This window comes from Mercenaria mercenaria, chromosome 5 (assembly GCF_021730395.1).
Source record: "Mercenaria mercenaria strain notata chromosome 5, MADL_Memer_1, whole genome shotgun sequence".
Lineage (NCBI taxonomy): Eukaryota > Metazoa > Mollusca > Bivalvia > Venerida > Veneridae > Mercenaria > Mercenaria mercenaria.
Window position 1 is genome coordinate 61,955,232 of NC_069365.1, and position 15,096 is coordinate 61,970,327.

Below are 15,096 nucleotides of genomic sequence, written 5' to 3' on the forward strand. Positions count from 1 at the left end.
AACAACACGGCAGAGTAGTTGGATACTGCCATTGACTTTGTCCGACTCTGAGCCCATAGACACTTCTCAACTAACTTTTGCTGATATCAGGGCAAAATATTGTGAATTAGAGAAGGTATATCAAATTATATTTTCATTTTATTTATTTATACTTTTTGATTTATATTTTTATGATATCTTTTTTCAGCTTTATTCACATATACAGGGACCCAATTGGAAATAAGTGATTAGCTTTGCTTTAATGGATCATCCCAGGTTATAAGACCAATGTCATTATGCATAGGTATATTCTATATATTTTTCTAGTAAAATTGTCTTTTGTATTGAATTCTTATATATCTGTGATGTATTTTTACTGTGTAAACAATAATATGTGATCTTATGCCTAAATAAAATTGAATTGAATTGAGTATAAAACAGGATGCGGCATTTACATGATGAAACGGTGTAATGGACCACATATTCGTCTATTCCAAGTATTCACAATTAAAGTCATAGACCGCGTAAAACTCAATGGAGAAGTTATTTGTACAGTTCTTTGGTGTTCGAGTAATGAAATGATATTCTCACTTCAGATCACCATTATTTTAAGTTACATGTTATGTAATAATGTATGCATATGTTTAGTTAATGCCCTTCTGCATACTTTCTATTTTTCAGGAAGATCTTGAAGAACTTCAGAGATTGGAGTTTGGCACACAGAGCTGGCTGGAAAAGCTGGTTTTGCCACCAACAAGGAAGAGACCATCTGAAAATATTGCCAGCAGTTCTCCCTCCAGCAAGGTAATTAGAAAATGTGTTGGATATATTGATGTAGTCACTAATTTACATGTAAATTTCTGTATTAAATTGCCAAAAAAATGTTACCTATGTAAAATTTGCTGCATATTGTGTGTTCACATAAGTTTCTTTAGCATTTGAGAATAAATAAACTCTGTTTAACCTTACCAAACTGGTTTCTGGCATGACAATGGCAACACACTGGTCAGAAGCTGGAAACAGACTGGTTATTGGATGACCTCACTGCAAGAATTCTGCATTGGTAATGAACATCTGCATTCTTGTCAGTGTGTTGCCATATATTGCAAGTTTAGTACCAGCAATTTTCCTTTTCAGTCCAGTTTTTGTTGCCAGCTTATTGGGTGTTTGTTGTAAGATATTTTTAGTGCCTGTGTGATGTCAGTTTGTTGGCAGTGTGAAATCAATCTGAAATCAGTGGTTTTACATTTAAATGAATAAGTTTTTAAACTTTTGTTTAAATCAAATAATCTTATGATCATTATGCACTGCATTATCCAGTTTGTTGTCAGACTATTTTCACTCTGTGTTAGGATTATTACCATTCCGTTGTCAGATCTTGCATTGAGTGGGTAATACACTGGTTTCAGTTATCAATAACTAGTAATGGCAGACCAATAATATGCCAACAGACTGACATTTAACTGGTAACAAACTGATGACACACTGACAATGCACTGGTATTACAATGGCAATAGTGAAAATTTTCGTAAGGGTAAGTTAACCGAGCAATGAATGTATTATTCCATACAATTTTAGCCATATATGTTAGTTGAGATATAATTTGATTACACACAGAAATCATTGCTGGAGGTAAGTAACAAAGAAAAAGTTGATGCTGCTACTCAAACCATAAGTACGGATGAAATACTTTCAACTAAATTGTACCATTGTGATAATTAAATATGGCTGCAGAACACATCATAAAAAAAGTAACAAGTCTGTGTAATTTGACATTTAGTCTTCAGGCTGATAACATTAAAACTTTGACAAATGGTAATGTATTAGAACTTTGTAATGCTATTTCAAAAACAGAAATTACGTTGATTGAAATAGCAAACCTCTTTAAATGCAGTGATTCCTCGCTACGAAAAGATATATCAGTTCTGAGAAAAAAACTTAGGTCACTTCGTGGAGGGAAAAAACAAGAATTACTCGATGAACAATTCTTTAAGAAGAAAATTCGGGTTGTAACCAAAAAGTCAAAGACAAAAATATTTGAGTCGATCTGCTATCAATCAGAAACTGAATCTCTAAATTCTGTAGTTGCAAATTTAAAGAACGAAATTGACTTAAAAAACAACAGAGTTAAAAATCTTGAAGCTAATATTAGTGAACTAAGAACTGAAAAGCGCATGCTGAAAAGACAGTGTACATCAAAACAAACTGCTATCGAAAAGAAAAGAGCCAGATGTGGAGAATTAATGTCCGAGTTAAAAGTCATTAAAAAAAGAAAAGATCGGGAAAGTGATTTTGCAGAAAATATCAAATGTTTGAAAAATAATGTTGCTACACTGCAAAAATCGGTTAAGAAACTGGAAAGTGAGAAAACTAAACTGAAGGAAGATGTTGAAGCTAAAAAATTAGAGTTAAGTACAGTAACTGATAAACATGAAACTGAATATAGTGCGCTGAAAAATGAAAATGAAATGCTCAAGGAAAGTCTTTCATACACAGAATCATTACTAAACTAGAAAATGCTTTTGTAAAAAAGCGCATGTCTCCCCAAATGCAAAGTCCTATAGGCAAGAAGTCAATAGGAGTCAGGAGCGAAAGTCAAAGAGACACTGATGGTTGGCTGCAATAGGGATCATCTACTTGGCATGTCCAGTCATCCCGCTAAATTTCAACACTCTTGGCCTAGTGGTTCTCAAGTCACTGTTCAGGCTCCTGTGACCTTGACCTTTGATCAAGTGACCTCAAAATAAATAGGGGTCATCTACTCTGCATGTCCAATCAACATTGTAGGTCAAGTGGTTCTCATGTTATTTCCAAAAAATGATTTTACATGAACAGGCCACTGTGACCTTGACCTTTGATTGACTGACTCCAAAATCAATAGGGGTCATCTACTCTGCATGTCCAATCATCCTATGAAGTTTCAACATTCTGGGTCAAGTGGTTCTCAAGTTATTGATCGGAACTGGTTATCAATGTTCAGGCCCCTGTGACCTTGACCTTTAATGGAGTGACCCCAAAAACAATAGGGGTCATTTACTCTGTATGAACAATCATCCTATGAAGTTTCAACATTCTGGGTCGAGAGGTTCTCAAGTTATTGATTGGAAATGGTTTTCCATGTTCAGGCCCCTGTGGCCTTGACCTTTAACAGAGTGACCGCAAAATCGTTAGGGGTCATCTACTCTGCATGACCAATCATCCTATGAAGTTATATTCTGGTCAAGTGTCCATTACTGACCGGAAGTTCAATGTTCGGCCTGTGACTGACCTTTCACAGTACCAAATCTTAGGGATCTACTGCAGACATCATCTTGAGTTACTTTGTCAAGTGGTTCTAAGTAGATGGAAATGGTTCATGTTCAGCCCTGTGACCTTGACCTTTAATGGAGTGACCCTAAAATCGATAGGAGTCATCTACTCTTCATGACCAATCATCCTATGAAGTTTCAACATTCTGGGTCAAGTGGTTCTCTAGTTATTGATCGGAAATGGTTTTCAATGTTCAGGCCCATGTGACCTTGACCTTTGACGGAGTGACCTCAAAATCAATAGGGGTCATCTACTCTTCATGACCAATCATCCTATGAAGTTTCAACATTCTGGGTCAAGGGGTTCTCTAGTTATTGATCGGAAATGGTTTTCAATGTTCAGGCCCCTGTGATCTTGACCTTTGACAGAGTGACCCCAAAAACAATAGGGGTCGTCTACTCCAGCAGCCCTACAACCCTATAAAGTTTGAAGGTTCTAGGTCAAATGGTTCTCCAGTTATTGCTTGGAAATGAAGTGTGACGTACGGACGGACGGACGGAAGGACGGACAGGGCAAAAACAATGTCTCCTGGGGGACACATAATGATAGTAATAGTAACATTATATCAACATATAATGAGGAGAAGAAGTTCTACACTACTGACATGCAACTATGTGTAATGAATTTATTGAGCGAAGGGGTAGGAGTTAATCATATTAATAATGTTATAAAGCATGTTTCTCAGTTGTGTGGGAAAAGTATATCTCATTTACCATCAATGACCACAATCAATAGAATGGGAGACCAGAGAGCAAGTGTGTCATATATGCAAATCTCTGAACAACTTGGAAAACAAAAGGACACAACATTGCAATCAGATGAAACACGTAAACATGGGGATTGTTATGAGGTATTTTCTGTTAGGGATTCCACATACAAGACCTGGGTGTTAGGTTTAAAAGATATGCGAAATAAAAGTTCTGAAAATTGCTTAGAAACATTAAAAAGTATTGTTGATGATATAAGCCTTTGTACAAGTACAAATGTTGGCAATGAAATTTTATCAAATATCAAGAACACCATGTCTGATCGTGCAGCGACTGAAAAGAAATTCCATGAACTTCTGAAAACATACCGTGAAGATATTTTACCATCATGTTATTCAAACTGGAACAGTTTGTCAGTAGCTGAACAGGAGTCAATTTCCTGCATGAACAATTTTTATTGTGGTTTACATTTTCTTGTCAACTTCGCAGAACTGGCTGACACCGTTATTAAGAAATTTGAAGACAACATGAAAGAAGGTGAGTTAGGTGCTGATGCTAATTCTGAAACAAAAATGTTCACAAACAAAGGTGAAAGCAGCAGTATCAGATTAGTTAGAACTGCATGCAAAGCTTTGGCTCGTGGAGGCGATGACAAAAGTGGATGCTATTCTGAATTCCGAACATTCATGAATGTCAAAGATACAGAAAATAACAGAAAGAAAAAGAGTGCTTCTCTCCTTGAGCCATTTAGGGGTAATCGTTTTAACATTTTGTTTTATAATGTAGAGATAGTATTCTACTAGCATTTAGGAGTGACCTGTCGCTTTTATTAATAGATTTGAAAGGTTACTGGAATAAACCACTTCAGTAAAGGGGTACCCTACCTTTTTATAACTTATTTTTATAATAAATATTTAAATGACTGCCTTCTTCGACAATTAGACACTGTGGTGCAGTGGTAAGCGTGACGGCTCTAGAATCTAACTTTTGTGAGTTCGAATTCCAACAGATATCAATTTTTTTCTTTTCATTTTATATTTTATCATTTTATATTTTGCTAACATACATTTTAAAATGATGATAATGCTAAACATGTATTTGAATCGCATTACTTGTATCATTTTGCTATTATCGCATATAACATTGGTTTTTCAAATATCTTCTTCATTGTGAATTATTCAACATGGTTGACATAGCTCTTGACAATTTTCGCATTCAACTAGCTGATGACACTGATTCGGAGGAAACCGACACCGCCAGCGAGCGTGAAGATGCTCCATTGGACGCGTGTGTTTGAAATGTATTGAATGTATTGAACTTGAACGAATGAAATTAAAAATGAAATTGAAATGATGAAATAAAATGAAATTAAAAAAAAAATCATGAAAAAAGTAAATAAAAGAAATTTAATCATAAAACAAATCGCCCTGTTTGGGATTCGAACCCACAGCCTCCTGATCGCAAAAGTTAATTCACTTACAAGATTCCTCAATTGTACCAACTAAGCTACCGATGCAATTTCAATCTGTGCATTATTTGAAATATACTTATAGTTTTTTTAAACGTCAAATAGCTTTCAAACCCTTATTTGATAAATGGAACAGTCTGGAAAATCCAAATCTAAAAATAAAAGCGACAGGTCACTCCTAATTGCTAATACCTTGCAGACAATATCATTGAATTCTTTCAGAAGGTAAACATACCTTCTAACAGGCTACATAAAGCTGTATACTATGACATCAAAGAAAAATTACATTTGGCTGTCAAGCTTTGGGTATTTGTTCTAAGTTGGTGACTGCTCCATTCTGGCGTGCAATGGAAGATAAGAACTGTACACTTGAGAAAGCTAACTCTATTTACCAGACTTTGTTCTCTTTCCTTGAAAAGGGAATGGAAGATTCCACAGACATCTTATGTGGTAACACTGCACCATTTTTGGACTTAGTAAAGAGAGATGAGGTGTATGACAGACTTATGAAACCAGATGAATTTGACATCATAACATCATCTATTCTTCAACAGATATTTGCAGCATGGCATGCTCTGATTATAAAAGCTGCTGGTGATCATTTACTGGGTGGGAAATTTTCAGATGTTGATGAATCCCTGTCTACAGAAACGCAGTCTGCACCTCGTCACAACAAGTTCCCAGAAAGGGTCTTTGCATTGCTAGATGCGCTCACTCGATTTAGACCTATAGCATCAACATTGTGTAATGAGTGTTACATTATGTTCAGTTTGAATAAAACAGGGGAATGGATTAATTCCTTGCCAGAAGAGCAGAAAGAAAAGTTGCTGGATGTATCAAGAGAAGAGGGCAAAGAAATAAGGAAGAAGTATGTTGAAAGATTAAGAGATATAGAGAACTCTAGAAGAGATGCTTTGAAAAAGTAAAGGGAAGCAATTGAAAAGAAAGAACAAGAACAATACATTAAACGTGAAACCTTGCTTGATGACATTCTTTATTACGGACTGTGGCAATACCCAGAAACTGTGGATACTCACTTGAAAACTATGGCATCTGACACTGAGAAGAAACAAGAGCACCGCCTTGCGGGTGCTGACGCTCATCTGATTTTTTTTGTATAATAGAAATATTGTCCTACCCATGATTTTCTAAGTCTAAAAAGGGCCATCATTCTTGCAAAAAGCAGGATAGAGTTATGTTTCTTGATGTACAGTGTCCACTTATGATGGTGAAGAACTGTTGCAAGTTTTAAAGCAATAGCTTTGATAGTTTATGAGAAAAGTTGACTTAAACATAATATTCAACCAAGAAAATGATTTTTCTAAGTCCAAAAGGGGCAATTATTATTGCAAAAAGCAGGATGGAGTTATGTTGCTTGCTGTACAGGGTCAGCTTATGATGGTGAACAAGTGTTGCAAGTTTCAAAGCAATAGCTTTGATAGTTTAAGAGAAAAAGTTTACCTAAACATAAAACTTAACCAAGAAATCTGATATTTTCTAAGTCCAAAAGGAGCCATAAATCTTGCAAAAAGCAGGATGGAGTTATGTTTCTTGCTGTACAGGGTCAGCCTATGATGGTGAACAAGTGTTGCAAGTTTTAAAGCAATAGCTTTGATAGTTTAGGATAAAAGCTGACCTAAACATAAAACTTAACCAAGAAAACTGATTTTCTAAGTCCAAAAGGGGCAATAATTCTTGCAAAAAGCAAGATGGAGTTATGTTTCTTGATGTACAGGGTCTGCTTATGATGGTGAACAAGTATTCCAAGTTTCAAAGCAATAGCTTTGATAGTTTAGGAGAAAAGTTGACCTAAACATAAAACTTAACCAAGAAATCTGATATTTTCTAAGTACAAAAGGGGCCATAAATCTTGCAAAAAGCAAGATGGAGTTATGTTTCTTGCTATACAGGGTCAGCTTATGATGGTGAACAAGTATTCCAAGTTTCAAAGCAATAGCTTTGATAGTTTAGGAGAAAAGCTGACCTAAACATAAAACTTAACCAGGCAACGCCGACGCAGACGCCGACGCCGACGCCGACGCCGACAACCGCTCAAGTGATGACAATAACTCATCATTTTTTTTCAAAAAATCAGATGAGCTAAAAAGCATTAAAATGTCAGTTACAATTCAGAAAAGTTGTGCTAGGTCAGCCAGCGGACAAAAAGATTTTTCAGTTTAGTGAGAAAGGTGTACAATATAGTGTGAACAAACTTGCAGAAAATGTGAAAGTGTTGATAAAAAATGCACTTAAAATGACTTCTGATAGACAGGATAACATTTTCTGTAGTAAAAATGTAGTTCATTTTCTTATGGTTGACAACGTTAGAACTCCATTTCATGGAAGGGTTGTTTCAACAGTTCCTGGATATCCAAACTGGTATAATGTTGTATATGAGGGTGACCCAGCAGTATATGTGTATCAGCTGGCAGATGATTATGAAGCTGGAGACCTGGAATTAATAGTAGAAGGTAGCAAACATCAGCTTTTTCCAGTTGAGAAATGTTACAGTTACTTGCTTTTGTTTGTTGCATCAAAACATCAACTTTTTCCAGATGAGAAATGTTACAGTTATTTGCTTTTGTTTGTTGCATCAGTTTTGCGGTTTATGAAAGGTTAATGTTTCCAGTACTGTAATCACACCATTGAAGGCAAAGAAGAATTAAATGTTTGTAGGTTTCATAACTAAAGATAAGAAAATTATCTTACAACCACTACTTACCTTTTCCATAAGAAAAGAAATGACAACTAGAAAATGCTTTTGTAAAAAAGCGCATGTCTCCCCAAATGCAAAGTCCTATAGGCAAGAAGTTAATAGGGGTCAGGAGCGAAAGTCAAAGAGACACTGATGGTTGGCTGCAATAGGGATCATCTACTTGGCATGTCCAGTCATCCCGCTAAATTTCAACACTCTTGGCCTAGTGGTTCTCAAGTCACTGTTCAGGCTCCTGTGACCTTGACCTTTGATCAAGTGACCTCAAAATACGAAGGGGTCATCTACTCTGCATGTCCAATCATCCTATTAAGTTTCAACATTGTAGGTCAAGAGGTTCTCAAGTCATTTCCAAAAAATGATTTTACATGAACAGGCCACTGTGACTTTGACCTTTAATAGACTGACCCCAAAAGCAATAGGGGTCATCTACTCTGCATGTTCAATCATCCTATGAAGTTTCAACATTCTGAGTCAAGTGGTTCTCAAGTTATTGATATGAACTGGTTATCAATGTTCAGGCCACTGTGACCTTGACCTTTAACGGAGTGACCCCAAAAACATTAGGGGTCATTTACTCTGCATGAACAATCATCCTATGAAGTTTCAACATTCTGGGTCAAGAGGTTCTCAAGTTATTAACTGGACATGGTTTTCCATGTTCAGGCCCCTGTGGCCTTGACCTTTAACAGAGTCACCCTAAAATCGTTAGGGGTCATCTACTCTGCATGACCAATCATCCTATGAAGTTTCATCATTCTGGGTCAAGTGGTTCTCAAGTTACTGACTGGAAATGGTTTTCAATGTTCAGGCCCCTGTGACCTTGACCTTTCACAGAGTGACCCCAAAATTATTAGGGGTCATCTACTCTGCATGAGCAATCATCCTATTAAGTTTCAACATTCTGGGTCAAGTGGTTCTCAAGTTACTGACCGGAAATGGTTTTCAATGTTCAGGCCCCTGTGACCTTGACCTTTAATGGAGTGACCCCAAAATCAATAGGGGTCATCTACTTTGCATGTACAATCATCCTATGAAGTTTCAACATTCTGGGTTAAGTGTTCTCTAGTTATTGATCGGAAATGATTTTCCCTGTTCAGGCCCCTGTGACCTTGACCTTTGATGGAGTGACCCCAAAATCAATAGGGGTCATCTACTCTTCATTATCAATCATCCTATGAAGTTTCAACATTCTGGGTCAAGTGGTTCTCTAGTTATTGATCGGAAATGGTTTTCACTGTTCAGGCCCCTGTGACCTTGACCTTTGACGGAGTGACCCCAAAATCAATAGGGGTCATCTACTCTTCATGACCAATCATCCTATGAAGTTTCAACATTCTGGGTCAAGTGGTTCTCTAGTTATTGATCGGAAATGGTTTTCAATGTTCAGGCCCCTGTGACCTTGACCTTTGACGGAGTGACCCCAAAATCAATAGGGGTCATCTACTCTTCATGGCCAATCATCCTATGAAGTTTCAACACTCTGGGTCAAGTGGTTTTCTAGTTATTGATCGGAAATGGTTTTCAATGTTCAGGCCCCTGTGACGTTGACCTTTGACGGAGTGACCCCAAGATCAATAGGGGTCGTCTACTACAGCAGCCCTACAACCCTATGAAGTTTGAAGGTTCTAGGTCAAATGGTTCTCCAGTTATTGTTGGAAATGAAGTGTGACGTACGGACGGACGGACGGACAGGGCAAAAACAATATGTCTCCTGGGGGAGACATAATGATGGGAAAATGTGAATAATTTTTAATGCAAGCATAAAAAAAAAATAGTCACTTTAGAATGAAAACCCAGTAACTACATAATATTATGTAATTTATATAGGCCGATATAAAGTTTTCATTCTAAGATGGCGTAAAAATCCTTAAGCACTTCATTTGGTTACATGTCTGCTGTACTGTTGTTTAATTTGAACAGTCCTTTATTTCAGTATTCCATGTTAAAGTATTTTGATTGTTTAATTTTCTCTTTGCAGTTTGATAAACTTGAAGCTTCTGCAGAATTATTACTGTAAATTTCAAGATAAACTAACAATTTATTTGGTCTAGCCTTACTGTAATTATAAAGACACTGCTGAATTAATTTTTAAACTCCTAAGTATATTCAACATATAATTTACATTGGTTGATTCAAAATGGACAGAAAAAAAATCAATTTTGATTTTATATGTAATGATGAGGTCATCAAATTATTGAGTCGACAAGTTACAAACAACAACAAATATATAATGTATATTCCATTTGTAATGGAGATTTTCTAGAAAATAAAAACAAATAAGTCATTTTACACAAGTTTTGTATATTTTCAGGCAATTTGAAAGAATTACAGAAGAAAACAGATAATAATTAAGAGATCAAACAGCAGCTGTAACTTGTAAGTTTCATTTTCATGTAATTTTAGTGAATTTTTTTTGTAATTTCCGCCTATGAATGTAACATATTTTTAAGGGTTTTTAAATGGTAAATCCTTAATATCTGTTGCAGAATATGAAAATCCATGTGCAAAACAAAACAAACACCCTTAAGCAAGAAAATATTTTATTTCAGCACAAAATTTGAATTTTACCATTTTTCGGACCAATTTAAAAATGACAAATATAGTGACCTTCAGAAAAAAAATATCTAAAAATACATTTTTGTACAAAAATCATTAAGAGGACATGTTTTAAACTTCTAATATTCTACCTAAACAGCATGCAAAATTTCATTAAGATATCTTTATAAAAAACAAGAGAACACAGAGTGATCTTGGCGCCCACCAATGTGCCATTTTTGAGTGTTCCAAATTTCAAGACTTATTGACTAGCTCATGGTCAAATTTAATTTCTGCACACATCGTTGTGCATGTGGTCCAAATTCGAAAGCTGTTGCTTGAGAAATGTGAAAGTAGGTCACTAGATCAATTTCAAGGACAAAGTTCTTTGTACACAAAACTATGCATGTGCATCAAGTTTGAAGGCTGTAGTTTGAGAAATTTAAAAGTAGGTCACTAGGTCAATCTTAAGGTCAAAGTTTATTTCGGTACACAAAACTATGCAAGTGGTCAAAATTTGAAGGCTGTAGCTTGAGAAATGTGAAAGTAGGTCACTAGGTCAAAATCAAAGTAAAATTTTATTACGGAATACAGAACTATGCATGTGGTCAAAATTTGAAGCCTGTACCTTCAAAAATGTGAAAGTAGGTCACTAGGTCAATGTAAAGGTCAAAGTTTGTTTCGGTACATAAAACCATGCATGTGGTCCAAATTTGAAGGCTGTAGCTTGAGTAATGTGAAAGTAGGTCACTGGGTCAAAATGAAGGTCAAAGTTCATTTCGTAACAAGAAACTATGCATGTGGTCCAAATTTGAAGCCTGTACCTTCAAAAATGTGAAAGTAGGTCACTAGGTCAATGTCAAGGTCGAAGTTTTTTTCAGTGCACAAAACTATGCATGTGGTCCAAATTTGAAGGTTGTAGCTACAGAAATGTGAAAGTAGGTCACTAGGTCAAAATCAAGGTCAACTCATGTCAAGGTTCATCTTGCCACTCAAAACCATACATGTGGTCAAAATTTGAATGTTGTAGGTTATTGACAAGAAGTTTTTAAAAGTTTTTTTCCTATATAAGTCTATATGAACCATGTGACACCCAGGGCGGGGCCATATTTGACCCTAGGGGGAAAATTTGAACAATCTTAGTAGAAGACCACTAGATGATGTCACATACAAAATATCAAAGCCCTAGGCCCTGTGGTTTTGGACAAGAGGTTTTTCAAAGTTTTTCCCTATATAAGTGTATATAAACCATGTGACCCCCAGGGCGGGGCCATATTAGACCCCAGGGAAATAATTTGAATCATCTTGGTAGAGGACCACTAGATGATGCTTCATACCAAATATCAAAACCCTAGGCTCTGTGGTTTTGGACAAGAAGATTTTCAAAGTTTTTCCCTATATAAATCTATGTAAATTATAGAAATAAACAAAGGGCCATAACTTACTAAAAAATTGTTAAACCAGTCTGATTTTCAGGGGGACACAACTAGGGTACCAATTCATCATTCTGACAAAGTTTGGTCAAAATCCCCCTGGTAGTTTCTGAGGAGATGCGATAACGAGAAATTGTTAACGGACGGAAGGACGGACGGACGGACGGAAGGATGACGGACCACGGACGCAGAGTGATTTGAATAGCCCACCATCTGATGATGGTGGGCTAAAATTTGATGGTTCATGCTAATTAAGTAACCTTCCACCCAGCTATATTCCCAATAACATTGGTTAGCATCATCCATTTTCTTACATTCCGCATAACATTTCAATATAACTACACAAAAGAAGCAAAATATTATTATCTAGAGCGAAAGAAGCATAAAAAATATTTCAGCAAATAATGGCTGTTTAAAAATAGTTCAAATAAAGAAAATGCACAGACAACAAGAGATCACAGAGTGATCTTGGCGCCCACCAATGTGCCATTTTTGAGTGTTCCAAATTTCAAGACTTACTGACTAGCTCAAGGTCAAATTTCATTTCCGTACACAACACAAATCTATGCAAGTGGTCCAAGTTTGAAGGCTGTAGCTTGAGAAATGTAAAAGTAGGTCACTAGGTCAAAATCAAGGTCAAATTTTACTTCGGAATACAAAACTATGCATGTGGTCCAAATTTGAAGCCTGTACCTTCAAAAATGTGAAAGTAGGTCACTAAGTCAATGTAAAGGTCAAAGTTTGTTTCGGTACACAAAACTATGCATGTGGTCCAAATCTGAAGGCTGTAGCTTGAGAAATGTAAAAGTAGGTCACTAGGTCAAAATCAAGGTCAAATTTTATTTCGGAATACAAAACTATGCATGTGGTCCAAATTTGAAGCCTGTACCTTAAAAATGTGAAAGTAGGTCACTAGGTCAATGTAAAGGTCAAAGGTCATTTCAGTACACAAAACTATGCAAGTGGTCCAAATCTGAAGGCTGTAGCTTGAGAAATGTAAAAGTAGGTCACTAGGTCAAAATCAAGGTCAAATTTTATTTCAGAATACAAAACTATGCATGTGGTCCAAATTTGAAGCCTGTACCTTCAAAAATGTGAAAGTAGGTCACTAGGTCAATGTCAAGGTCAAAGTTTTTTTGGTACACAAAACTATGCATGTAGTCCAAATTTGAAGGCTGTAGCTTGAGAAATGTGAAAGTAGGTCAGTAGGTCAAAATCGATGTCAAATTTCATTTTGAAACAGGAAACTATGCATATGGTCCAGATTTGATGCCTGTACCTTCAAAAATGTGAAAGTAGGTCACTAGGTCAAAATAAAGGTCAAAGTTTTTTCCAGTGCACAAAATTATGCATGTGGTCCAAATTTGAAGGCTGTAGCTACAGAAATGTGAAAGTAGGTCACTAGGTCAAAATCAAGGTCAACTCATGTCAAAGTTCATCTTGCCACTCAAAAATATACAGTGTGTCCAAGTTTGAATGTTGTAGTTACTGACAAGAACATTTTAAAAGCTTTTCCCTATATAAGTCTATATGAACCATGTGACCCCCGGGCGGGGCCATATTTAACCCTAGGAGGATAATTTGAACAAACTTGGTAGAGAACCACTAGATGATGCTACATTACAAGTATCAAAGCCCTTGGCTTTGTGGTTTGGACAAGAAGATTTTCAAAGTTTTTCCCTATATAAGTCTATGTAAACCATATGACCCCCAGGGCGGGGCCATATTTGACCCTAGGGGTATAATTTGATCAATCTTAGTTGAAGACCACTAGATGATGTCACATACAAATTATCAAAGCCCTAGGCCCTGTGGTTTTGGACAAGAGGTTATTCAAAGTTTTTCCCTATATAAGTCTATATAAACCATGTGACCCCCAGGGCGGGGCCATATTTGACCCCAGAGAAATAATTTGAATCATCTTGGTAGAGGACCACTAGATGATGCTTCATACCAAATATCAAAGCCCTAGGCTCTGTGGTTTTGGACAAGAAGGTTTTCAAAGTTTTTCCCTATATAAATCTATATAAATTATAGAAATAAACAAAGGGCCATAACTCACTCATAAATTGTTGAACCAGTCTGATTTTCAGGGGGACACAACTAGGGTACCAATACATCATTCTGACAAAGTTTGGTCAAAATCCCCCCAGTAGTTTCTGAGGAGATGCGATAACGAGAAATTGTTAACGGACGGACGGACGGACGGACGCACGGACGCACGGACGGACGGACGGAATGACGGACGGACGGACCACGGACGCAGAGTGATTTTAATAGCCCACCATCATCATGATGGTGGGCTAAAAATAAAAGCTACTAATTTTGCGCGGTAACTGACAAGTAACGTCATGATGTCAATGAAGTCATTTTAAAGCAACAATGTTTTGAAGCGTTTCTGCGGCAATTTATTCATTATTTCTGCATTATTAAACCATTAAGCATCAGATCGGAGACTGGTTCATGATTTTTTTTTCTGAAGAATGGATATTCAAACACATTTAGTTTGTCGTAAACATCATCGTAAATCGTCACGTTAGCTTCCGGTTGGGCAAGCGCACATACAAATATTAAGGTAACCTACCTCCTTTAAGTGGCCAAGTGCCCCCATTTGAATAAAGTTTTGAAAGGACCTTATCATGATGTTATAAGACTGTTACATGAAGATCAATCAAGTCACTTTAGCGGTTAATAAGAAGTTGTTTAAAGGATTATCTTTTTTCAGCTCTAGTGGTCCACAGAGGGGAGGGCCAAGTGGAATGAGTTAAACGAACGTGTAAGAGCACCTTGCCAGGATGCTACACACTAAGTTTGGTGAAATTCTGACATGTGGTTTCAATGCGAATGTCAACATTGCATGCCAGATCATGCACCTATATTTATAGCACACTCAAAACCTTTGGTTCAAATGAATTAAAAAGGGGCCATATTTCTTGCAAAAAGTAGATT

General features: G+C 36.5%; 1 protein-coding gene across 4 annotated transcripts in view; it reads right to left on the reverse strand.

Annotated features, from left to right (window-relative positions):
* The window catches only part of LOC123557395 (probable phosphoglycerate kinase), a 320,014-nt gene that overhangs the window by 274,001 nt on the left and 30,917 nt on the right, over positions 1–15,096 (reverse strand). The gene's annotated exons all lie outside the window — the stretch shown is intronic.